Source organism: Sceloporus undulatus, chromosome 3, assembly GCF_019175285.1.
Source record: "Sceloporus undulatus isolate JIND9_A2432 ecotype Alabama chromosome 3, SceUnd_v1.1, whole genome shotgun sequence".
NCBI classification, from domain to species: Eukaryota; Metazoa; Chordata; class Lepidosauria; order Squamata; family Phrynosomatidae; genus Sceloporus; species Sceloporus undulatus.
In genome coordinates, this window is record NC_056524.1 from 19931812 (window position 1) to 19958863 (window position 27052).

Here is a 27052-nt window from a genome sequence, read left to right on the forward strand (position 1 = left end):
ACCCCAAAAAGGGACTTGGATGCCATCTCTCCAAAACAAAAAGGCTGGCAAAGGAAAAGCCTGGAAACTGCAGGCCTTGAGCCAGAGTGGTGAAAGTGGGATCAAGCCAGGTCCTTCCTAGTGCGGCCGCAAAGGAAGAAAAGTAGCCAGCCGGGCTTGGCGACTGTGCATTCACAATGGGGAAATAATCCGGTTTGAAACCGCTTTAATAGTTCTGGCTCAAGGCGATGGAATTCTGGGAACTGTAGTTTGTGGTGGCCCCAGAGCTCTGCTCCACAACTACAATTCCCAGAATTCCATCATCTTGAGCCAGGACAGTTAAAGGGGTGTCAAACCGGATTATTTCCCCAGTGTGAATGCTAGCACCCCAGCATACACTGCAGAAATAATCCAGTCGGAGACCTCTTCAACTGCCCTGGCTTAGTGCTAGAGGATCCTGGGAAGGTCTGGTGCCCCGACCTTCCCAGGATCCCATCCCCTTGAGCCAGGGCAGTGAAAGCGGGATGGAGGCGGGTTAACTCCGCAGTGCGGATGCAGCCCGCCAGCCTGAGAGGCGCTGATCTTGCCAGAGGGACCCTCCGCCACTCAGAGGCGGCGGCCAAGCGAAAAGCAAAGAAGGCATTGGCGGAGAGAGCGCGCCGTGGCCAGAGCATCACCAGCCAGAGGAGGTCTTTGCGCTGATCTCCCCCAATATCATCCCAATCTGGGGGAAAGAAAAGAGAGAGCAAGAAAGCCTTGGAAAGGTGGGTAAGGGGGGCAATGCCCACCAAGCAGCCCCAGCGTGCCAGCGCCAGAGAGCCAGGCAGTCCAGCTGCCAGGCTCCTCCGCTCAGCCTCCAAAAGCTTGGGCTTTTGAAAGGAGGAGAGATCATGCCCTTCTTCTCTCTTGCTTCCCCTGCCCTCCTCCTTCCCAGCTCTCTGGGTCTGAGCCTTCCGATCCTCCAGGGAGAAAGAGAAGAAGCAGCATCGTAAGAGATCGGGGGAAGAAACTCCAAGCAAGGGCTGGCAAGGACCCCCCCCCCCCCACCCCAGAAAGCGACTTGGATGCCATCTCTCCAAAAGAATAAGAATAATACAGGCTGGCGAAGGGGAAAAGGCTGGGAACTGTCGACCAGGCAGAGACAGAGAGAAGAGGCGACTCCAAGCTGGGGTAAGTAGCAATGTTCCCTTTCCCTTTTTAGAGAGAAAGAAAACAGAAAGGAAGTGATGGTTTGATTTTCCCTTTCTCTTTCAGAAAAAAAGAAGAGAAAGGAGTGGTTTTATTCTCCCTTTCCTTTTCAGGAAAGAAAAAGAAAGTGATGGTTTTATTTTCCTTTTCCCTTTCTGAAAAAAAGAAAGAGAAACTGATGGTTTTATATTCTTATTCTGGCCACTTGGCTCCTTTTGGATGAAAGTGTTCTAACATTGTGAGGTCCAGGGGTTCAACTTCTTTCTCCAGTTGCTTTCTGATTATGTCTCCAAATAATAATAACAACAAAAACAACAGATATTAGCAGGGGCTTGGATGCTCAGCTGGGGTTTGCTGCTTTTGCTGAAAGTTGAAGCTATTTGGTATTGCAGTGGGGGGAAGAAAAGGTTTCCCATGCCTGAACACTGTGGACAAGGTGAAGAGGAATCAGATAGATAGATAGATAGATAGATAGATAGATAGATAGAGATAGATAGATAGATTCAAGGCACTCCCTTGGGCTAACTGGAGTGTTGCTCCAAAGGGAGGTAAGAGCAAAGGAAGAAGGGAGGGAGAGAAAGAAAGAAAAAGAGATGCAGAGACTGGCATGTTTCTAGTTCTCCTTTTCTGGCCCTGAGGTTGGGGAAGGAAAAAGAGAGAGAGAGAGGAGAAAATGAACACTGAAGTCCAGATGCTTGAACACTAAAACCCAGATGCTGTGATAGGTTATGGATGGCACCCCTCAAGTATCAGCTGTGATCCCAGTAACCCTGGAAGTTGGGTTGCGTGGAGAAGTTCAGAACTGGGTTTAGTTTGGCGGTGTATCAGCCAAGTAGAGAGTTTAAATGTCATTCTGTTGTGACTTCTTTTTTTGGCTGGGGAGGGGGTGGGTGTGAACAAAGCTGGCAGCCTCTTAAAATACGTCAGCTCCATACTTCTGTTGTCAGGATCTGAAGATAAGAGGATATTCGTGGGATGTTCACTTTGGGGTGGAAGATAAGCTGGTAATGCGCCTTATTGCAATTATTGTTACTATTGTGCCATAGCAGAAACTCGGTTTTATCTGTGCTTTGGCTGTTCAGATTTGCCCCGGGATCGGGATCCCTTGTACAATGAGTACAAAAGTTGTGCAGGTTCTCACACCTTACATATTATTTACACACAGTGCCTACTTTGGGGCCACTGCTTAAAAGTTTTCTCTCCTTGATAAACTTTTGGAAATTGGCTAGTTGAAGACTGGTGGTAGGGCAACATTTTTTTCCCCTTCTTAACTCCACTCACTTAAATACAGATCGCTCTACTAATATAAATTCCTCTTTTTTCCTCCTTCTCCATACTTTCCATTTCTCTATCTCATGCACACAACTATTGTACGCTCTACTAGTACTAATGTTATCTGTCCTCCTCTCTCTCTCTCTCTCTCTCTCTGACTCACACACACATTTTCAATATTCATCTACCATATACCAAAGAGAAGTTTAAAAGCCTCTAAAAAACCTTTATATCAAACTGGGAAGTGTCCAATGTACTTTGATTCAGTACCGAGATTAGCAAAACTCAGAGATCTCTGCTGCTTTCTGTGAGGTGGAAACACTGAGTCACAATAAATAATCAGACAATCTTTGGGCAGCAGCTATGGAGAAATGCATCATTTCTGGCTGTGTTTAGCTGTTATGGGTATCATTGGGAGATCTAGCTGATGAAAGCAACATATCTCTGGAACCCTGAAAAAAACAAACAAAAGTAGGTGGGAGGGTGATTTTGAGTCAGAAAATGCCCATTGGGAAAGTGAATAGGGAAAGCAGGGCGGGGAGGCATAAGCATCACCACTACTTTGATGTTCCACAATGAAGATCCTTAAAGGTGCCTTGGAATATTGTATTTTTCAAAAAATATCCTATCAGGGCTTCATTATGTCTATTTTCATGTATGATGTTGCTTTCCACAATGTGTCTGTGAACAGCCAAAACAATCAGAAATACTCCTTTATATACATTTTAAAAGGGTGTGCTCTCTTTTGTTTGAATGCTTTGGAGTTGGACTGACTATTCTTCCTGAAATGTTGTTCCTCTAAGCATTGGATTGCTCACCTATGAGAGAGTGAACAAACTTCGGTGCATATATGGGAGTAGAAAGTATATAGTCTAAAATAGCAAAAGTTCTAAATGGGAAGGAAGCATGATTGATAAGCGAACAAAGAGTGTTCCAAAAGAGGGAGGGGAAAATCAAATTCTTAAATACCGGGGCTCAGTCTGCCAATTTCAGTTTCACTGTGTGATTGAATAAGCACGATCATAAAAGTTATGACAGTCAAGAGCACAGTGGATGAAAGAGCTGCCAGAACTTTTTTTTTAAGGCACAGGAAATATCTACTAACTACCTAATTACATGAAACGTGAAGATATAATGTATGTTTCTGGAGCATGGGATACAAGTGGGTAGGGTCACTCAGATGGACTGGGAATAACAATAAACTGGTAACTAATAAGCCCAATACCTTTTGTTTCATGAATTATGCCATTGAGATATGGGCAGGGATTTTCGCATTGATCCACTTGTATTATTTCTATAGCTCAAACCATTCACATGGTGATACTAACGTATCACGTCCCCATCCCAAATGGAGTTCATTCAGCATTCCGTCAGTGGAAGGGACTGTGTTGAAATGGAAATTAAGGGAAGAGTAGGAGATAGCAGCAAAGGCAAACTCCAGCAGGTGTTTTCAGTCCATTTTAACTTGGAAATGTATTCTTTGAGTTTGAAAGATTCTATCATGATAATAAACTGGGTTTATGAGACTTTCATCTGCCTTCAAGATTTCATAAGAATTAGTAATTCATTCATATATGAGAATGTAGGTTAATCTGACATAAAAGTATATATTAGACATCATTGTTTGAATGTTTTTGGATTTGCTATGGTTACCCCAAGATGTTTTTATATTAGACTTCTGTAACCAATGAAAGAGAGTTCTTTTAGCATAAATACAACATAGGGGTTGTGAAAGCCTGATATGGTCTTGGCATCGAATGGACTTAAAGAATGAAGTTTACTTTAAATTCTTGTTCATTGCCTTACAGTCCAGGTTGATCTCCCAGTTGCAATCTTCCTTCTGTGAAGTTGGGTAGTGAAATGGGTGTGGTGTTCAAGACTGAAACTCAGTTTCCTGTTCAGTCTTGATTGAGAAACTATGCCTTCATACAATCTAAAATGAATTTATGGAGTGTTCTGCCAGATGTGTGGTGATGGCCACTAGCTAAAATGTGTGAATGTGTTTTCAGTGACCTGTCAGTTTATGACAACCCCATGAATTCCACAGAGTTTTCTAAGGCAAGTAATACTCAACCATGGTTTTGCCAGTTCCTTCCCCTGAAATATAGCCTGCACAACATCTGGTTAATAGACAGTTCTAAAAGAGGATTAAACAGATTTGTAGAGGAGAATCCTTTTCTTGTCATACTTAGGTATATGGATTCTTTTCCTACTGTTCAACAGTGGAACACATTATCTCAAAGTGTGGTGGAGTCTCCTTCATTGAAGGTTTTTAAACAGAGGCTGGACAGTCATCTGTTGGGAATGCTTTGATTGTGCATTCCTGCATGGGAAGGGCTTGGACTGGATGGTCCTTGTGGTCTCTTCTAACTTTATGATTCTATGGCTGTATGGATTTTGAAGGATCAGAAGTGGCATGCTTCTCCAGGAAATAACAAAGGGAGAGTTACTGCTTTCATCTTTCACTTGCAGGCTTCCTCTGATAAGATGCTCAACTGCATGTAATGTTGTTGTAAGGCACCAAGTTCCTTCACAGGATCTGTTAAAGTCTCCATCACTGTGGCAGTTTCACACACTGAAAACAAGTATCCCTATCCAGATTCTCTTTTGTGTATGAACAGTATGCTAACCTCAATGTGTTATTACATGCATAACTGTGTTGGGTTGTTGCCATGTCATGTTGCCATGCTGTGTGCGACATTACCCTTGGAATGGGAATTAGATATTGGCTATACCTTTTCAACGTATATACATATGCGCCCATCCAGTAGAGGATTTCTACTTTCCTCCTGTTTGGCTATATTTGAGAGAGTCCACACCTTTCTCTGTGTTAACAGACTAAGGTGATAATCTTTTATTTGGTTTCTTGTATTAAAATAATTGCAACTTTAAGAAATTCTCAAAATTTTACAACAGCACACCCCTTTTTTTAGTTGAGAAAGCTATTATACTACTTGCTCTGGATCTTCAAAATAGGGCAGAAAAGAAACCCGTGGCATAAAAATAGTGGACTATTTTAAACCCACATGCACACACACATGCACATGCATATACATATTTTGGAAATGAAAAGTAATACCAGAAAGAGAAACAGAGACACAGAAAGGTATTACTTGGAATTTGAAAGGAAGATAAGAAGAGTTTCCCTAGTAAAGATAGCCTAACCTTTAAGAAAAGATCAAGGGACCTATGGAGAATAGTTCAGATAAATATAATGCAGCTGTTAGGATAAAAGAAGCTTGTGTACAAAATATAAAGAGAAAGGACTAAGGAACATGAAGCATGAGGGATTCAGTTGGCACTATAAAATGAAGGTCAAAATGTGTATATTTTCTAGACTCCTCTGAATAGGTTGCTGACATAAGAGCCTACTGGATAATCAGTAGTTTGATTTATTTGGCTTACATTCTCCAACTCCCCAATCTCTCTGTTTGGTATTCCCAGAAAACTATTGATTCTGTAGAGGAAAGCTAGATTGCATTTGGAATAGGTTCAGAAAAGACCCAGGGACCAGTGGGGGTCAGTAAAGGGTAAAGAGTTCTCTGTGGAGAACACCTTTCTTTATGTTAACGGACTAAGTTGCTATTCTTTTGTTTGGTGTCTTGTATTGAAATCATTGTCTAATTATATTTTTAAAAAGAGAGGAAGGAATAGAAGACCCCCCCCCCCACACACACACACACAAACCCCGCAAAATTTTCAGGCACTTCAGACTTACTGTTTAAGGTGTATCTTTTGCACTGTTTGAATATTCTTCTAAAAGTTTAAAATATGTCTGCTAGTATGTATGTTCTGCAAAATTGAGGTAGATTCTTCAGAGAGCTGGCGTTGGCTGTAGATCCCTCTCATTTTCAGTATCTTTGATGCAGACCTGGGTTTGCTGCCATGTAGTGTATGAAACTGCCCACATTTGACAAAGTAAAGGATTAAGTCATATGTGCAATGTATTTTGAGCGTAAACCTTGTGGAACAGTGAAACTTTGGAGCAAATCTTCATCACCTTGAACATAAACTATGTAATTGTCTGCACACATACTCATCAGTAATGCCCATTAAGTTCAGGAAAACATATTTCATAGAAACTAAGGCCAGAACTAGAGAGCAGGCATGGTGTAGTGGTTTGGCCATTGGACTAGGACTCTAGAGAGTATAAATCCCCACTTGGTCATAGGAACCCAGTGGGTTATTTTAAGCAATACACACTCTTTCAGCCTCAGAGAGAGGCAAAGACAAACCCCTTCTCAACAAATCTTGCCAAGAAAAAATCTATGATAGGTTTGCCTTAGGCTTGCCATAAGATGGAAATGAGTGGAAGGCACGGAACAACTTGGACAGAACTGGGCTGTGAGATTTTATTCCTATGCAAGTTTAGAGCACATTTAGAGTCGGCGTCGGCAAACTGTGGCCCACAAGCCACATGCAGCCCTTAAGACCACAAAGTAGAGCTTTCAGATACTGCTGCCCATTTATAAAAATTTTAGGTGATGCACCCCAATCCAACCAGAAATGTGCCACTTTTCTTCCCCACCCAAAGTCCTCAATCTGTCCTTCTAAACCCTGAAACAAATAAAATGCCAAGTGACAGCTAAAGCTGGAAGTGATGTGATATTACCTCTGACACACGGAAATGTCATGATGTGACCCACCAGGGGGAATGCTGGGGAGTTGTCTCCCAGTGCATTTGATGTCTCTGATTTAGCAGAGCATACTTACAAGCACATCTGATTGTTGCAAGAACATTGTACACACCTACATGGGAATACATCTCACTGAACTCAGTGGGACGTCAATCTTTGTAAAGATGCTTATGAACAGGCTACAAGTTAGTCATATTAGCAATTAATATAGGATAATTTTGGCCCTCATTTTGGTACCAAAGAGAATGATTTGTTAATAGCTGAAGGTAAGTGTTCTATCTCCAACTCACCTCAAATGAACCTAGAAGTGAATCGACTAGAAACAAAATAGCCAGATTTTAAGGCGTATTCAATATATCTTTTGGTCCATATTTAATCATTTGGCCTGGCATTCTCAAACACAGCTTGTCACAGACCAAGATTGAAATGCATCGCTATTTTTAGTGACTCTAATTTTTGTGTTTGCTAAGATCCCTCTGAATAACAGCTGTGATGACCAAACTGTTACTGCTGAATGGTTTATATGTATGTGTCTACTAAAATAGTTCTGAATGTAGTTGTCTGCTTGGTTCCAGCTTCCAGGAGATTTTTCCATTCCTCTGAATGCACTGTATAATTTCCCACTGTTGTGTTGTGCCCTCCATATGCTCAGGCAAACAGCTTGCATGTTACATTTTCTGTCAGTTTCTGAAAAAGCCTAGATAACTCATGCCACTTCTTGTAGTTTTAAAATACAAACAACTCCTTGAAAGCTGCCAGGGCTGGAGAAATTGAATTTTTAATTTCTTCTATCGCTCACAGTGTCCAGTTGGTTGCTGCTAGCTTTGCACTACTGAGAGGATTCTGGGCATATGGTCGCTTTCCTTCTGCAGATAGTTTCTCAATCGCTTCATCAGGTTGCTGTTCCAAAAGTCTTCTAGCAAGGTTGCTTCAGAACAGGAAAGAGGATTATTGGAAGCAGCGGGATTCCTACCTAGAGCATTTCAATCTTTGAACAGCTTGCATTGATAAGAGTAGGCTGGAGGCTGTTACTTTTTTCACAGGTCCCAGAATTCCATAGCATTGAGCAGTGGCGGATAAAGTGGTGTCAAGGTGGATTATTTCTGGAGTGTGGATAAAATCTATGTGGGTTTTTTAAACAACAACAACAACAAGTTAACTACTGACTAAGGCAAAGTTCTGAGGCACTGGCAATGTTTTTTTAAAGTATGAGATTCTGTGATCCACAATGTTACAATTAGAAACAAAGAAAGGCCATCACATTTGGAAAGTAGCAGGACAACATGCTTTTGTGAAGGCATAAAACCGGATGTTTCTAATCCTAATGATTTTTTTTAATCGAACTAATGTTTAAATGTTTTTTTAAAAAAGAATGTTTGTAATAATACTTTTAGTTAAACTTTTATTTTGAAATTTGTAAGGCACCATGGGTTCCTTGGTGGGAGAAAGACAGGTTTAAATTGAATTAATTAATTAATGTTGGGAGCACCATCTCTGGTATATGCAGCTTTGCTTGTGATTTTTGAGCTGATTAATTACAATGTTAGAAGTGCAGAAATGGAAATACCATAGACCCTCCCAATTCACAGGGGATCTGCTCCAACCCCCCCCCCCCGGTGAAAATAGCAACTCACAAATATTCAAGTCCCATTGAAAATAATTGTGTGCGCGCCACCATTTTATCCCTCCCTGCTTGTCCTTGCTGCAAAGAATGAGACAGTGGATTCCAAGTCCGCAAAAAGGGAGGGACAAGTGTATAGCTGTTTTTTTTGTCTTCATATTAGTCCAGGAATTATGATGTGGGGTGGACACATCATCCTTCACTCCTCTGCTTGCTGGATCTGCAGCCTTTCTCTTGGTATGGCCAACTGGCTTTTAATGTATGTTTTAGGGCATTGGACTGGAAAATGGAGTTTAACTACAACATCATAGCTATATGTCAGATGCAGGATCTTAGCCATGGTGTAAGTAGGGATAAGCAAAAATAAAATTCCACTGAATGGTGCTTTCTATAGCATACTTTAGCTCAGGGTTTGAATATCTGAACCCTGCTAGATCAATGGTTCTCAACCTTTTATCCTCCAGAAGTTTTGAATGTCAGCTCCCAGACTTCTTAAGTGCTGACCATACTGACTAGGACTTCTGGGAGATGCAGTTCAAATCATCTGGAGGATCAAACAGTTTAGAACCACTATTTTAGATGATGGACTATTACTTCCATTATTCTTCACTACTGGTGAAGCTGGCTGGGGCAATGGAAATTAGAGTCAAACAACATCTGGAAGATCACAGGTCCCCTTGCCCTGCTTTACAGGGATGATTAATCCATCACTGCTGATACATAGTTATTTTTGCTGTTATGGTGTTGTTGGATTCAGCAGTCTCCTTGAATATAGTCCTTTTGTACCACTTGAGACCTGATTTCTTCAAAGCTGAAATGCATTTCCCTTGATCATTTGCATATCTGTGATGCTTAAAGAGCATTTTATGAAAGATAAACCATTGACAAAAAAGGGAATATGTTAAAATGTATGTAATTGAATATACACACACACAATGTGACAAAATGTGTACATTAGCAAAAACACATTAACATAATTTCAGTTTGGGGAAGCAAAAGGAAAGTCTCACAACCTGGTACAAGACAAAGATGGGAAGAAACTGCAGGAGAGATTAAGAGAAACATAAAATGAATCTGAGAGATGTTCAAATCCTACAAAGACAAAAAAATCAGTGCAGAATCAACAGTCTTTGACTAATGTCTTTTTGTATATGATGGTCACAGATGAATTAGCTGACTGTGGTGGCAGTTTTAGGAATGGCAACAAACTTTATACTGAATGATGATTTTGGGACTCTGTGTGTCCACTTTTAACCCACCCCTATTTTTTATAGAGTGCATCTTCCAATGCAGAACTTCTGTTTAAAAAGCTGACTATAAACTTACGGATGACCAGAATTCAACAACAGAAATGTGTTGTCAGGGCATGCATGATAAACAAGAATGCAGTGTTCATTCTTTCAGTTGAAGTATCAAGGGGACTAATCGTAATACCAATTTCATCTGTGCCCAGTAAAGAATATCTCCTTTTGGCCTTTAAGAAGCTCTTACAGGAAGACATAGCTGTTGTTTTCAATCTTATATTTCTTTTGTTTTTTATCCTACAAACAGGTTCCAGCAGGAAATGGACCTGAACGGTGCTAGAATAGTGACATAAAACTCAAACCTGAAATGAACCAAATATGTTATTTAAGCTCCAAAGGCTGCTGGTAGATTTTGCTATTACTGTTGCATCTGTCAGGAGTGGTGAGGGGGGACACAAAAAGAGTTGGAAAGAAACTGCTTCTGGGTAAGCCAGCCAGAGAAATTATATTGGGTGCCACAGCAAAGGAAGTGAAAAGCAATATGCTCCTTGCTTTGTATCTTAAACCGTATCAGAAGCAGTTTTTAATGTTGTTAATGGTTGTCAAGTTGGCTTCAACTTATGGTGACCTAATGGATGAGAGATCTTCAAGAGGTTTTGGTATTAAGAGTCTTAGTGAGGTCTTGCAAACTCGGGGCTTATTTTGATTGAGTCAATCCACCTGTGTCTCAGTCTTCTTTTCCTGCATTCTGTTTTTCTAAGGATTATAATCTTTTCTAATGAGTCATATTGTCACTGATCTGGACATAGCATGAGACAATATGACTCATTAGAAAAGATTTTGCCCATGATATGTCCAAAGCAGTACCAAGAATGGGTCTGCCCATGGTGCAGACAATAAGTGGTGCACTGACAGATATATTTCACCCTTAGCCTTGAGGGAAAGGTGCAGGGTCCCACTATCATCATTCCATGTCACACTTCACATTTACTTCTATCTCCTTCCTTCCCTCCCTCCCCTTTTCAAGAAGCACCATATTGAACCCAAGTACCCTCCTCTCAATCTTTCCCTTCTCTTCTTCCTCCAGCTGTGTGCTGCTCCTCCTTTGCCTCTGCCCCATCATTTCTCCTTGCCTTCTCCTCTCCCACTATCTGTCCCATCTCCTCCTGTCTGCCCCTTGGTAACACATCCCTGTGCACTTAGCAGAAATCCTAGATGCTCTCCTGCATCACAAAATCCTAGATGTCCTTGTATCAGGCATCAAAAGACTGCAGCTCTGCCCAGCAATGCATACATCTGTCACCAGGATTTGCAGCTTAGTCTTTTCTCTCCCACACCCAGCCATTTATTTTTAATTTAGCCCTGGCTTTGTTTTTTTCTAGGGGGGAGGGAAATGGACTGATGTCTCGAGGCTGTTATGCTGCATAAACAAACACAGAAGGACTGATGATAATTCCATACCATGAATACAATGTAGTTTAGCAATCCCAGGTGTCCCACTTTAGCCAGGATATTTGTCTCCTTGAGAGACTGCTTGAGAATAGTCCTCTATTTGAAGGCATCTTCTGTTGAGTGATGACTGAGGTGTCTGCTCCAGGTTTTATGCTGAGAACTTTCCAGGAGTTGAACCCTATACTTAAAATAGGTTCTGTGCCTTGAATGGTTCCTTTAAAGTATGAACTAAGACACTTCAACACATATATTGCCCCACCGACATGAAAGTCACCTTTCTATGAAGAGCTATATCAAGTCCAGGTTAAACACTGAAAGACAGGAAAAGGTCAAGTAGTAGAGATGTTGCAGTTGTATCTGGAGATCAGAAAAGCAGGTCACCTGATCATAGTCTTCTCCGTTATGATGAGGTGTATTGCATTTCTCTTTGAATTGCAGGATATGTTTCTAAATTTGAGTGCATGCATATAAATTAGCAGAGGCAGACTGGTGCCTTCTTTGGGTGATGCATTTTTTAATTTTTGGAGATAAGGAAGTGACAATCTTAATTGTTACCCATCCAGACTCCCCAAACACTTCCATTTCATTTGTACCCATTGTTACTTTATAAGGTTTTGCTCTAATCCTAGAGCAAGGGCAGGTTATATTTAACCTTCAGATAGTTTGGACTGCAGCTCCCACTGTCCTTTGTGTCTTTGTCAAGTGGACATTGGTAAAATATCTGCTGCGCTAGAGGTTCCTCACTCCTTTCTTGTGGTATCCTTTCTTCTTCTTTAGGTTCATTCCTTTACCACCCTTAGGACTTGCTTTGTTGATCCATGGCCTGCTTCATCCCACTTCTTTTATGAAACATGCATTTTTGGCCTAAAATCCCTATGTCTTTCTCCTTCCAAACAGCAATAACAAGAGCATGTATATTTCTATACCGCTTATCAGTGAACTCAGAACTTACATTCTGTAAGCTAATTGCCCCCAACAAGCTGGGTACTCATTTTACCAACCGACAAATGGATGGAAGGCTGAATCAACCTTAGAGCCCCTGGGTTCAAACTCACAACCTTGTGGTTGCAGTACTGGCATTTAACCACTGCGCCACCAGTGCTTTCAAATTTCTCCTAGAACATCCTCACTTATGAGACCATAGGTCCTTGCCTCACTTATGAAGCCCTAGGTCCCCTTCTTGCTTCCACCTTATCTTTTTCCTAGCCTCCCATCCACTTCATATTTTCTGAGTTCAATACTCCCCCTCTATAAGACGTGGACCAAAATGCCCAGTATTCCAGTTTTCCACCTTATCTACAGTTGGTAACTTGGGTGCAGCCATTTGGGTTCCATTTTGGAGAGTATGATTTTATTCCAGAAATATTTCAGGAGGGATTTAGGGGGTTACATGGGGCGGGGTATCTAGGACCAGCCTCAAACATTTCTTTTTTGTCTGAGGTGGAGTGAGTAATTTCTCCCACCCTTCACCAAAATCAAACTGTGTGGAACACAAATTGAAACAAGCTTGATTGACAGATGGAAACAATGGCAGTTGGTAACTTTTACACTATTCAAGATGCTGACTGAACAATAGGTTCTTTCAGGTTTCTACTAAATTCATCATGTCATTGGAATTGGAACAACCAACCCCACTGGGTAGAGAATTCTTCCTACTTCCAGAAAAAAAGTACCACAACTTGTGCACAACCCTACTTTGCCCTATTGTGTGCTGTAGGGGGCAATGTGTGAGCCTGCCTAAGTATCCATATCTAATTACTGAATAGCTTAGCCACCTGAAAACACAGCAAAATTGATAAACTAAAAACCATTCTTGCAGTATCTGTCTGGCTACTTCAGTAGCTCAGAAAAAGGATGAAGAGCTTCGGTTTCTTTTATTCCTAAACAAAATTTCACATTAGTGTGGGCATTCCAAAAATAAAAACTTGAGTTATTAAAGTAAAATCAAAACATCTTTCCCATAAAAACAATAAGAAATTTCATGATTCCCCTCAAATAGATATTTCTTTCACAGAAAGATAGCCTTCTCAGATGTCAAGCCCAAACATAACATAGGCGGGATATAGACCGCCAATTTGGGGCGGTCTGGCCCCGCCCCTTTCCCTGGAGTATCGGGGCTTCAGCGGCTACACCGGCAGCCACTGAGGCCCCGATCCGCCGCTTTTCGGGCTGCGAGGAAGCAGCAAAACGCCGCTTCCCCGCAGCCAGAAAAGGGGTGTCCCTGGGGCTTCAAGCCCCAAGGACACCCCGCGGCGGCGGGGAGCAGAGAAAGGGGCCACTTGGCCCCTTTCTCATTTAGTCCACTGGGCGCAGCCGTCTGAAGGCTGCGCCCAGCGGACTAAACCCGGAAGGAGCTCCGAAATGGAGCTCCTTCCTGCTCCGTGTCCAGGGCGCACTAAGCGCCCTGGCACGGAGCTACTACGTCATGGACGCGCCGCCCCATCTAGATGTGGCAGGGGCGTGACGTACTCACGGCGGCGGCCGTGCGGAAGGGCCGCCGCCGTTTAGTGCGTGTTCACCACGCACTGGGGTTAGGGCGGTGCGGAAGCACCGCCCTTTCGTAACCCTAGTGCGTGGCGAACACGCACTAAACTGCCGGTGTGTAACCGGCCATAGCATCCTTTCCCACACCCTCTCCCCTTCCACATGTAAACCTTAATACAGTACTTTAGTTTTTGCAGATATGATTTTCACTGAACATTGGATACTGGTTTGGCTTTTGAACAGTTAGATACACATATTTTAAAATTATGTTACTGTTCCAATTTCTTATTGCTAGGCTTTCTTTTTTGAAAAAAAGAAAGACCATAAAAATGCATTCATTGTCTCTCTTTTACCAGACTTTCAAGGCTGACTTTGGCAATACTAGAATTGATTGTATACACTAGTATTCCAAGCAGCCTTGATTCTGACTATCTGATTTCTGTGACTAATACTTTATGTAGTGTTGTGGATGGTACAGTCCTTGCTCTGCCTTGATATCCACTCCTTCCTTTCAGCGAAGTTAACCAGGAAGCAAATTATCAATTTCCTCTTCCTTTTGCAATAGAGTGCTACTTTACTAAGAAGAAACTGATGGATTTGCCCATGTCTTAAGGATGGGTAAGAACTTATTTTCAGTTCCTTTTTTTAAATCAGAATTTGATTCAGTATATTCACAATGGCTTGTAGTCTATATCAGCTATTTAGTTAAGTACACCTCTTCTGGCTCAACATCCCCCCCCCCAATAAAAAACCTTATTTTAAAAAAAAAACAACCAAAAACCATTTGCCAGTGCATTGATCACTAGCAGAATGAACATCCTTCTCCCCATGAAGCTAATGCCTAGTCCAGTACATGAGGAAAGTTAAGAATGTGTGAATAGTGTCACAAGCATGATTAGGTAGTGATTGTGAATATGGAACAGTTACAGATGTGTAAATCTAGGTTACTGTTCTGTATTCATGATCACTACTTAGTCACAGTTATGACACTACTACTATGTCTGTTAACTCCTTTCACAACCTAGTTTACCAGGTATCCATTGCTTTAATGTTCATATTGTATGTTTGAGCACTGGACTATGACAGGGTGACCAGGGTTTAAATAGCAATACAGCAAGTACATTTCTATACTGCTTATCAGTGCACTTAAGTACTTCTTAAGTGGTTAACAATGTGTAAGCTAATTATCCTCAACAAGCTGGGTACTCATTTTAGCAACCTACAGAAGGATACAAGGCTGAGAGGACCCTGGAGCCCTGCCTGGGATCAAACTTGTGGCTGTGAATGGCTGCAGTACCAGCATTTAACCACTGTGCTACCAGGGTTCCCAGCTTGAATCCCAGCTTGGCCATATAAACCCATTGGGTGACCTTGGGCAAGTGACATACTCTCAGCTTCAGAGGAAGGCAATGACAATCCTCTTCTGAAGAAACTTGCCAAAAAAACCCAAACCCCATGAGTTTGCCCTAGGGTCAACATAAGTAAAAAATGATGTGAAAGTACTCAACAACAACAAAGATGACAAGATCATCAATGGCAAACAAAGCCAATTCAAAAGAGGACAGTGTTTTCTGAGTAACTCAAAATTTTCAAAACTCTCTGGCTGATTCACTGAAACAGTACTCTAGTGATGGTAGTGAGGTGCTTGTTGATGCTGATGAAGGTGTTCATGAAACAACAAAAACAAAAATCTCCCTGTACTGCCTTGATGAGAATAGTTCCACTCTTATTTTGATCACTGCCACAGTTCTGAACAATATTGCATTCAGTGACAAGTGTAGACACTTCTGTTTTTCCTTCCTTCCTTCCTTTCTTTCAGTAGCTTATTACATATTATAACTGATTGATTACCTCGCCCAAAGATTGTCTTGCTTTATCAGTCGCTGACTCTTTGGGTCATTAATTGATGCCATGGTCCACTGTTCATGACTTCACAATTCATCTCCATACAGGAAATTAGGTTGTCACTGACAATGGATTAAGACATTGTCGAATGCATCCAACTAGTGAGAAGGATGCTATTGCACACACTACTTGGAACTCTGCACACAAGTAAATCAGGTAGCACATAGACAAATTATTAAAACAGTCAAGACTGTGATTGAATATACCTTTCTGAGTTTATGAAGCATATGCAAAACGTGTTTCAAAGATATAACACACAGAAAGAGCAAAACTGTTTTTTATGCCTAGGAAGGCTATGCAGAGGCAGCCCACATTTTTTAATAATGTAAAAGACACACTTGCCAGGTCCTATGCACTCCATAACAGCTGAACATTGAATGCCGTAAGCCACGAAGAACTTTTTTTTTTACTGTAGCAGTGCATAATAGGATTGGTGTATACATGGACAGCCAAAAAGATAAACAAATGGGCCATTGAACAAATCAAGCCTGAAATATCCCTAGAAGCCAAGATGATCAAATTGAGGCTGTCATACTTTTGGCCACATCATGGGAAGGCACAACTCATTAGAAAAGATAATAATGCTAGGAAAGGTTGAGGGTAGTAGAAAGAGAGGGAAACCACATTGCAGATGGGTAGACTGAATAAGGGAGGTCATGGGCATGAATCTACAAGACTTAGGCAGAACAGTGGAAGACAAGGGATCTTGAAGATGTCTCATTCACAGGGTCATCATGAGCTGAGGTCAACTCGAGGACAGTTAACAACAACAAATTCTTGCAACCACTGAAGACTGCAGAAAGAAGCAGGCGGAAGGCCTAAAGCTAAGACATGGCATTCCTTCATATTATTTAATATCCCAGAAATGTTTAATAGGAAGGAAGGAAGGCCCCATTGACTGTCTTCATCCACTTTCGCAGTCATCTCCTCAAATACTCCCCTCCCAAGTAACTGGCACCTGAAATACATTCATGTACACACAGAGAACAGTGATAGCCCTTGGAATGAGCAGGATGACCCTACATGTATAAAACATGCCTCTCATTGATAAACTTTCAAAAGCATTGTTATGATGAACAGCAACCTGGAATGAAAATGTCAACCTATTTGAATCCTGCCTAAAGCTAAGATGGCATCACCCAGAAAAGAGGATGCATATCACCCAAAAGAAAATACCCATTTATTGTAAGAGCTGTTCAAGTATTGCATAGACTGCCTTGAAAAGTGATGGACTCTCCCTCTTTGGAGGTCTTTAAACAGAGGTTTTATGGCAGTTGTAATAAAATTGCCTCTGTTTTTTGCCCTGTGTTGTGTCTCTCTTTCATATAAGAGGGCAATGTAGATCATAATTTTTCAGGTTAGACTGATATTTCATCATGTGCCTTTCTGCACAAGGACTTGCAACTTGATCATGATTTCTTCATATTTAAGCTGTAGTATGGAATGTGGTCAAGCCTCATTCATTTCATATAATTATGCCTGAAGAGTCCATCAAACTTTGATGCAGTTTTAAATAAAAGGAACTCCTACATGCCTTTGTAGGAATACAATTCTCTCAAAAACGAGTAATTCCCAAAGGATCAGAAGGTAATCTAGGTAGGTGGTAAGAATGCATCTGTCTCAATATGCCATCTTCTTATGTACTGTATCATAAATTTCTCAGAAATACTTACCGTACTCTTTCATAGATGCAGAAAATAATATGTTGGGATGATATACATCAGCAGTAAAAAAAATGAGCAGATGGACAATTTATAAATGTTTGACAGGAGCCACCTGCAATTTTAAAAACCAACAAAGCAAAACAAAGGGCTGATTCATGCTTACTGGCATCTATATGGATGCATCTGTTTTGTGACATCTTAAAACACACTTCTAAGCCCATGAGTATGAAAGTAACATGTGGGTGGGTTCATAGATATTGTTATTTCACACTTATTGTCGAGCCAAGAACAGAACTTTGAAAATTATAGTTTGGGCTGCAACTTCCTTAACTTCCAAAGGGCAGAATCTGAAACATATAAAATTGAAAATGAAATGATAAAACATAACATTATAAAATGCTAAAATACTAAAAATTAAAATAATATACTAATATACTGAAAACAAAATTCTCATCAGTCATTACCCATCATGACCACCTTAGGCACACTCAGGAGAGGCTGAGATAGTTTGATTTTGTTGTTCCTAAAGAAAAGGGCAAGATTCTGCTCTCTCCTTTCTTCTCCCCTTGTGCTGAATTGAGTGCCAACTACTTTTGCAAGTTGAACTCAGTTTGCAGCAATGAAAGTAAGCAAAGGACAAAGGGAGAAAGTGGGAAAAGGAGAGGGAAACTGAGGCATTTTTAAAGCATCTGAAAATGTGAAATGAAAAAGGATTAATCATGACTGTCCCTACCAAAACAGGGCAGTTGGAGCAGGGACATAGCCAAGGGGGGGTCTTGGGGTCCGGCCCCCCCCTTCCATTAGAAAAATGAATGGTGCATGCCGCTGCGCTGCTGCACCCAAGCCCCATTATAATGGTGGCACTTAGTCTGGACCCCCCCCCCTTCCTAAAATCCTGGCTACGTCCCTGGTTGGAGGGTATGCATGCAAGCTGAAATTAGAGTGTGCCTATCTGTACAGTCCGAAATGGTAGTCCCTGAGCTGGTGCCAGTCCCCAAGCTATGCTGATCCCTGGGGTGTTTTTTTGGAAGGAAGGGAAGTGTATCAAATGGGCACAAACATGGCAATGGTCTGTGTTACACTGGGGAGGGGGAATGCTGGTCTCCCACATCATTCAGCTTAAGAAGCACTGGTTTGGAAGACCTCCCAGCTTTATTAGCTCACTGGATTGTTTTTATTTAGATTTAAGATATTTGAATTAGCCTTACAGTTTTGAAACCCATTGCTCTAGGTAAGATAGGGTGACCATTGGGATCCCCACTTATACAATCTTGATGAATTTTCAGAAATGCCCACAGATCCCCCAGCTCTTGCAGGCTTGCCACAAAGATCATGTGCTAAATGAAATTTCAATGCAAATTCTATTTTTCTTACCACAGCTCCATAGCATGTGTCCTTAGGGAGGTGAAAGTCTGTCAGTTTCATTTCCTTTGCCTGGCTCTAAATCCCTTGGGCATCCACATCTTGTCTCAGTTCTATGTCAGTTTTTTTGCCCCCTTCCCGCATAGAAATTTATGGTTTTTAAAGAGTATTTTTCCTAATCTATACATGTTTATGCACTGTTCCTTAAAGCTTCTTAATGTTTCAAATGCATGGTTTTTACCTCTGAAGATTTTTCAAATGTATAAATGTTTCTGTGTGTTTTTCCCATTATTGAAATGCACCACAGGTCTTGGAAGGATAATGTTATTTTATGTGAACCCAGAAAATTTATTTTCCATCCTTGTGTTCTCATCTCTTTTTTCTTCCATTCTTCATCCATCTCTCCTCCAGCATCTTGTGAAATGTTGTTCTCAGGCTCATGATAGCAACAGAAAATCTTTCAAGGGACATAGAACAATCGCAAACGATTGGATATTATCCATCTTAATCTCCATTCCTCTAGGAAAAAGCACACCTATTTTCTCTCTTTCTCTATCCCTGAGAGCCTTTATCTACTATCTTTAGTAGTATTATTCTGAATCTCTTGCAGCTATTCTCAACTGTGGTATGCCATACTGAGTTCAGTACTCCATGTGGAGTCTTATCAGTTGCATATGCCTCTACTGAGTTCAAAAGAAGTAGTAGTAAAAAGAAAGAATAAAATAACATGCAGGTTTTTCCAGGATTAAGTAACACATTCTTTAAGAAAACAGTTTCAAAGAATGTGTTACTCAGTCCTCATTAATCAAGTTTATATTTTGCTCTTAATACCAACCCTGTATTTTATTGTTGTTGCTAATTTTTGTCAAGTCAGCTTTGACTTAAGGAAGCCCTGTGAACAGAGAAACCTTGTTATTAACAGCCTTGCTCAGGTCGTGCAAACTCTGAGGCGTGGCTTCTTTGTCTGATTCAATACACCTGTAATGTGGTCTTCCTCTTTTCCTAATGCTTTCAATTTTACCAAGGATTATTGCCTTTTCTAGTGAGTTATGCCACCTCATGATAGGTCAGAACTCAAAATCACACAGTGAGTTTCAGAGCTCACAAGAAATTAGAAATTAGATGTTCCAGGTCTAGGTTAACCACAAAAATATCCCAAACAAGGCTTGTTGTTGGTGTTATTGTGTGCCTTCAAGTAATTTCTGACTTACAATGACCCTAAAGTGAACCTATCATGGGGTTTTTTTGGCAAGTTTTTCCAGAGGTGGTTTGCCATTGAAAACCTCAGAGGCTGAGAGAGTATGACCTGCCTAACGCCACCCAGTGGGTTTACATGACCAAGCCAGGATTCAAACCCTGGCCTTCAGAGCCATAATCTTAATACTCAAACCATTACCCCACATTGGCTATGGTACCTCTTTTTAAGTAATACTTGAAGAATTGTTGTTGTTGTGTGCCTTGATATCATTTCTGACCTATGGTGACCCTAAGGTGAACCCATCAAAGAGTTTTATTGGCATGCTTTGCTCAGAGGAGGTTTGTCATTATCTTCCTTTGAGGCTGAGAGAGCGTGACTTGCCCAAGGTCACCCTGTGGATTTCCAAGGCTGAGCAGGGATTCAAACCCTGCTTTTCAGACTTGTAGGCCAGTACTCAAACCTCTATATCACACTGGCTCTCTGAATGCTATATTTAAGCATTCAGCAGTGAAATACACTGTAGAAAGAGGATTTGACATTACTTGAAACTGGGACTTTATTCTCTGATGTTCATCTCCTCCAGTCATTCACTCTGTGAATAGAACTATCTTGTATACGACAAAGAAAAACAAGTCATTTAACAGTGTGTATAATAAACCATGATCACCATTTGTCTATGTGCATTAGTTGTGAAAAGACTACTACATTACCATTGTAGCTTTTTTTTTCTATCTCCCATCCCTAGCTCTGCCATACTTGCTAGTGGTGCCTATTTATTTATTTATTTATTTATTAGACCTTTATATTTATTTAATGGGTAAATGGGCATTTGCTTTTTGACACATGTCTTCAAAGGGGCATATAGCATTTAGGTTTTTCCTTTCCTGTGTTTGCTTCAAGGACGTAAGGGTCCATACAGTTATGCAAACATTTAAGTCTGAAGGGGCCCCAGCACCACTGGACTTACTGTTCATGGTGCTCCATTTGCTTGGGCACCTCTATTTCCATGTGCCTCTTTATGTCAATGGTGTATTTTGAAATGTAGACCTACACAAGGGCTCTTTTCACATTATACAACTAGAGCAGTATGATTCCATTTTAACTCTCATGGTGACATTTGATTGACAGTTTTGGGAGGGGTATTTCGAATTCTTTGCTGGAAATCTCTAGTGTTTTGACAAATCGCAAACACTAACATCATTGGATGCAGCTGTGGAAAGCAGAATCATAGCACTATGACTGTATGATGTGAAGGGGCCCTAGGGATGTCTCCCATAGTTAACAGCCCCATATAGATTCCAAAAATCAAATATCTGTATTGATCTAACACAATTTATACCACTTTTCACCTCTATAGGTACATGAGTTTTGTAAAGCTAATGTGTATCCAAAATACACAAAATACGTGTTGCAAACTTTTAAAGCTCCACTGGCTTTTTCATAAGACAAATATGTTAAAAAGCATACAGGTGGGGGGGAAAACTGGCGATGTTAGTCACAAGCCTGCAGTTTGAAGATATTGTTGTTCTCAGTTCAGATGTTGTTGGAAGGATATTTATGAAGGCTGCCCCCTCCTCCTTCTGGCCATGTGGGTACTTCAAGGGGGGAAAAAAAGTTCCATTAGCAAGACCAAAAAAGATGCTTCTTTTGAGATCCAAATTGCCTCAGTCCTTTATGAAACCACTAGCTCCTTAGTTAAGTAGAGAGCACTGAATTTTTAAGGCAGCCCTGCATGTTTATGCATCGGGAAAAAATTAGTTTTGGTAAAACATGACAAATGTAGTCCAAATTTTAAAGAAAAATGCTTTACCTTTGTTGGAGGTAGAAACTTCAAATGGTAAAGTTTGAGGGGTTCTCTCTATAAGTTTCTCCTGATACAGCTAAAATGTGGTATTTTACAACCAAAACGCACAAAATACATGCTGCAAGCTTGTAAAGCTCCACTGGCTTTGAACCATTGCAAACCATGGCTCAGCTACACCACTGATCACACCAGTTTCAGACCCTTGATCTGCATCATGTAGATGTCGCTATAATTTAAATGAAAAGGCTTGTACTAAACTGAGTTACAATTGTGGTGCTTCCATTAAATAGGACTGTGGATTGGGCTACCGCAGAGTGTAAATAGCTTTCATTGCAAGATTTCCTTGCTCAGTGATCTGGTGTCTTTTCACACATTTCTCCTTGTGTGTAAACAACCATTTCCAAGCTAACCTGGCCTGTCATTCACAAAATGTCAGGTCTGATCCTTTCAAGTCCCCATCATTTCATTTCCTTGACAGTTGGTAGCTTCTGTTCTTTGCCACTTTCTCTCTCTATGTCTTTATTTCAGCTGCTACGTTTTCACAAAGTTTCTATTTCGTACAGCTGAGGTGATCATCCATTCTCCCAGGATGGCTCCGTTATAATTAGAACAAACCTACAGTGCGATTGATAGGCTATTACTAGGGCAAGGGGAAAGGAGAACAACAACAACAAACACAGAGAGAACCAGCTTTGCAGCTCACATAATGCAAGAGCAACTCCACTGAAATCAATGGAGTTATTCCTGCTTAGGTGAGTGGTGAATTTGAATTGCAGCTAGCGAATGGCTTCCAGCCAACAGTTTTCTCTTATTATTTATATAACACATCCACCTTCCAATCAGCAAGTCTTTTGAACTTAGAATAATAAGCCAGTCCAGAATATTTGGTGTGTGAGTGAGAGGTCTTTTCTCCAACCTTTTTCAAAAGCTACACTTCATCTTATTTTTATATTATTATTGCCACCGAAATAAGACATCACAGCAGTTTATGGGGGCTAAAAATAAGCAGTGAGCAGGTAGTGAAGTAAGGCAAATTACAGTGTGTCATTACTTCCTCAGATTTTCAGTTTGTTTTATTTTTCTTTATTGGTTGGTTGGTTTCTTAGAGGAATCATCTCATTTTGTGGTTGGTTGGTTGGGAGGCACCACAATTTGTGGCCAATTTCTTTTCATGCCCTCTTGTGGCAGGGGTACAGCAGGGATGAGCAACTTCAGTGAGCCTAGGGTAGTGATGGAAATATTATCCAGCACTATAGATTTCCTGACACTCAGGAAACTGAGTCGGGAAGAATCAAATAGTGGTGAAAATTTTGCAGGTTCTGTCCAGCATTCGCACATCCCAACTTGTTTCTGGAAATTATTCTACATGCGTTTATAGAATAGTAAAATGTGTTTTTTTGGATGAGAAATATTGCTTGCAAAACATTGCTTTCAGGCTGCTACATGTGTTTTATTTTTGTGCAACATTACTGTTTTCTATACAAACCTCTCCCTGGCAATCTTCTGCAATAAAAATCTTATGCTAAAGAAAACTTGTGCAAATAATAATAATAATAATAATAATAATCTTGCACAGAAAATAGACACATGAGGCTTTGTGTGTGTGTGTGTGTGTGTGTGTGTGTGTGTGCAACATTGATGTTTTATGTGCAAGGTTGTTGTTTTGTGAGATTGCTGGTTTTGCATAGAACACAGCAGCCTTGGGACCCCCCCCCCCCCCCAAAAAAAAACCCCACAAAAAACACTCATGGGGTCCCTGGAAACTGTGCTGTTGTTTTTGTAAAAACCTCCACAGTACTCATGCAAACCACATACACACCACTAATAATTTTGTGAAACACCTCAGCTTCTGCAAATACAAGGTGAGAACTGCACAAAAATATTTATCCTCCCCCCCCCCCCCCCCGCAAGCAGGGAGAAAACTGTGGAAATTACTTCACTTTCCTTGTGAGAATGGAATAGTCAAAAATTTGCATTCCTAGTCAGGGGTCAGTTTGTTCTGTGGAATATGTGATCCCCTCCTAGCTGAAATTTGATGGTGGAAAACTCCTTTTGACCAACAGGAAATGTTTATCTTAAAATATAGCTAAATCTGGGCAGAAGATTTATAGGAAAACCTGGGGTGCAAAAAGTGGTCTGGGAATATACAGGCTAATAGGTTTGTGTTCTCCATCACTGATGTGCACAGATGAATACAAGTATCCATACTGAGAACTTCATCACACGAGGCAGTAAAGCAAGACGTCAGCACAGCTGCTCAGTACCTATCACACAATTCCATTCAGTTGTTGCTTTGTATTTTTCTGTTTCTGTAGTGCACCTTTTAATTGATGAGGAAAACCTGACAATAGGCTCCTAATATTACTTCTACTCCACTACCCCCCCCCCCCCCTATGATAGGTCCTTTCCATGGCAGTAATGATTGACACGTGGCATGATGAGGCATAATTCTGCTGCCCCACTCTCACTCTCCCTGTTTCCATACAGACCAAGATGATTTTTGCTCCATGTCTTTCAGTTCTTTCATTTTTGTATTTGCTGTAATTACGTAATTACTACAAAAATAAAAATAAAAAACCTGAAGGAACAAAGTAAAAACAATTTCAGTAAAGCCATGCATGCGATGAAAGTGCATGCAGAGCCAGTGTGGAACCAACTATGGATTGCCAAAGCAGAACATTCATATGATTGCAGGGATGTGTAATACTGAACTTTTTAAAATCAGTATCTTCCTGTTTGCTTCTCAAACATGATTGTTACAAGAAAAAAGTTCATGTGATAAAGTCCTGAGAGTGAGTAATTACCTGCACCTGGACCTAATGGTAAGGAGATTTTTACCACTCTCATTATGCATGTAGGTGCCATGCCCAGACAGAACGTGCTGTTTCGGTACTGTGCCATATGGACATATCATTGCATACCCCGTGTAAACAGCAGCATGCCAAGATGGCATCCACGACATGCAGTAGGACTCAGGAGCATGTGGATGCTCTGCTCTCCCGATACCTACTTTTGGCCCCATGCCGGCACAAAGTGCCAGTCTGTACTGAGCTTAAGATATGTGTCACTGTGGCCAGGATTGATATCTCAAGGGATGGACACAGTTAGTGCAAGAGCTTTTAACTACAAATGCACTCCTGGCCACCACTGAAACAGGAGCTTCCATGTTCAGGATTGAATGAGGAATACACCCAAGTTGAGTACCTACATCTTCAGGGGGAATGCGGCTCCATCAAATAGAATATGAATCCCTTTCCCCTGATCTGTTCTTTGACTTACTAGGAACACTTCTGTCTTGTCTGGTTTAGGTTTGACTTTGTTCATCTTCTCTAGTCCAGTTTAGGATGAAAATAGCCTCATTGGATTATGGTGAAAAGGAGTCACAGAATTTTTAGGGGTTTTTTTCCCATCAGAGATGGACAAACCAGGTCAGATGTTATGTACCCACCTTGACTGACTGGAAATCAGGTAAAACAGCATGGAAAACTTTCAATAAGCAAAAAGCCCCCCCCCCCCCCCACACACACACATACACAACTCCAGAATTAAAAGGGAATGCCTAGTTGCATATGTTCATTTGTCCACATGAATGCACATTTGGAAGTATTCAGTACATGTTTATATAGAGATATAATTCATCTTTCTATAATAGATTGTAATCAGAGGGCCTGTGTGTCTTACTGTTCAATTGCTATATAAACTGATAAGTAATTTCAAAATCTCTGCTCTCCCTTCTTAAAGTGCTTCGTGTCTATCCCAGGCTTGGTCTGAACAGTCCTTATAAAAGTGGATGCCAGCAAGAAGAGAACTGTCCTATTGAAAGTGGGATACTCAGCCACCAATTAGTTTGAATTTAAAGAGTTCCTGCCCCTATCTATGTGGGTTGAATTTCCTCAGTGGCTTCAACCTAGGGAGTGACTTCTTATTGCAAATAATACCTCATCTGGGAAATGCGTCTCCCCAGTATCTAAATGAGTCATTAGAAAGAGTTTTTCAATTTGATCCCATGTAGCTTCTGGTTATGCTAGAAAGCATCTGAGCAGCAGTAAATTAACCCCCCTTTTAGCTTCATAAGTGTCCATCTGCAGCAACAATCACTTTTTCTCTTCTGTGTCTTTTGTTCTTTCGCAAATGTGCAAAAATGTGGATTATTTTTCCCTCCCCCTGCTGGTTCTGCTGACAGAGAACTTTCCCCATACAGCTTTATAATTGGGTACCAGGCTCTTTTGAAAAGATACAATAGCAGCAGGGTACATTTAGGGATTCCACGAGTGTTAATAGAAGATGAGTGTTTTTGTCTTATTCAACCCCATTTTTTCATTAGATTCCTTACCTAATATTTTCTTCATTTACATTTGCATTCCAATACCTGCAAGACTTTGCTTTGATCCTGGTAATCTGCAATAGAAAGCTTCTTCCTAATGTATGAAGCTGTTGGTCCATCTTTCTCTGTGTCATCTATGGATGGACAGATCTGAGAACCATCGTGGCATAATGTTTTGAGTGTTGGATTATGACTCTGGAGACCAGGGTTCAGTTTCCTCCTTGGCCATGAAACACACTGAGTGACCTTGGGCAAGTCACATGTTGTCAGGCTCAGGGCAAACCTCCTTTAAACAAATCTTGCCCCCAAAAAACCTCCATCATAGGTTCACCTTAGGGTTGCCATAAGTTGTGTAACTATGAACCAGGGGAATTGTAATTATCTCAATTACTTGAATTAATTCACAGAGGCAGAATTCTTTCTATTATTTTTTTTATGGAAAGATTCACGAATTTGCATGTCATTCTTGCACAGAGTCCATGCTAATCTTCTCTGTATTGTTCCAATTTTAGTATATGTGCTGCCTCAGGGTGGGAGTGTATAACAGCAAAATCAGCACTCAGCAAATGCAAATGAGAAACCACCCAGGGTCAGGGGCTTTCCCAGCAGACAATGATCCTCTTTTACATATCCCCCTACCCTGATGCCCTGCCATGAACAAAAGAACAATACACAGATTAACATGAGAATCACTCCTCCTTACCCAGAATCACACAGTATATATATACCCACTCTCTTCCAGGTCAGCAGTCTCTGAAGATGCCAGCGAAATGTCAAGAATAAACTCTTCTATAACATGGCCACAGTGCCCGAAAAACCCACAAAAAAACTATAGTGTCTACAAACACTTAGGGCAAATCTATACCACATTGAACAGTTCTAAGAGTAAAGAGATTCTTCTTAATGTTTAGGTGGAAT

The 27052-nt window shown here is 40.9% G+C and overlaps 1 protein-coding gene and 1 pseudogene across 4 annotated transcripts in view; one reads left to right on the forward strand and one right to left on the reverse strand.

The window, feature by feature from the left end:
* Nucleotides 1–667: 667 nt before the first annotated feature.
* CNTN5 (contactin 5) overlaps nt 668–27052 on the forward strand; it is a 932298-nt gene continuing 905913 nt past the window's right edge. For 3 of the 4 annotated variants that reach the window (XM_042459705.1, XM_042459707.1, XM_042459709.1), the window contains exon 1: nt 668–1149. The gene's annotated coding sequence lies outside the window, so the exon portion shown is untranslated. The remainder of the gene's footprint in view (nt 1150–27052) is intronic. The other variant, XM_042459706.1, reaches the window with a different exon arrangement.
* LOC121927438 lies at nt 26564–26661 on the reverse strand (annotated as a pseudogene).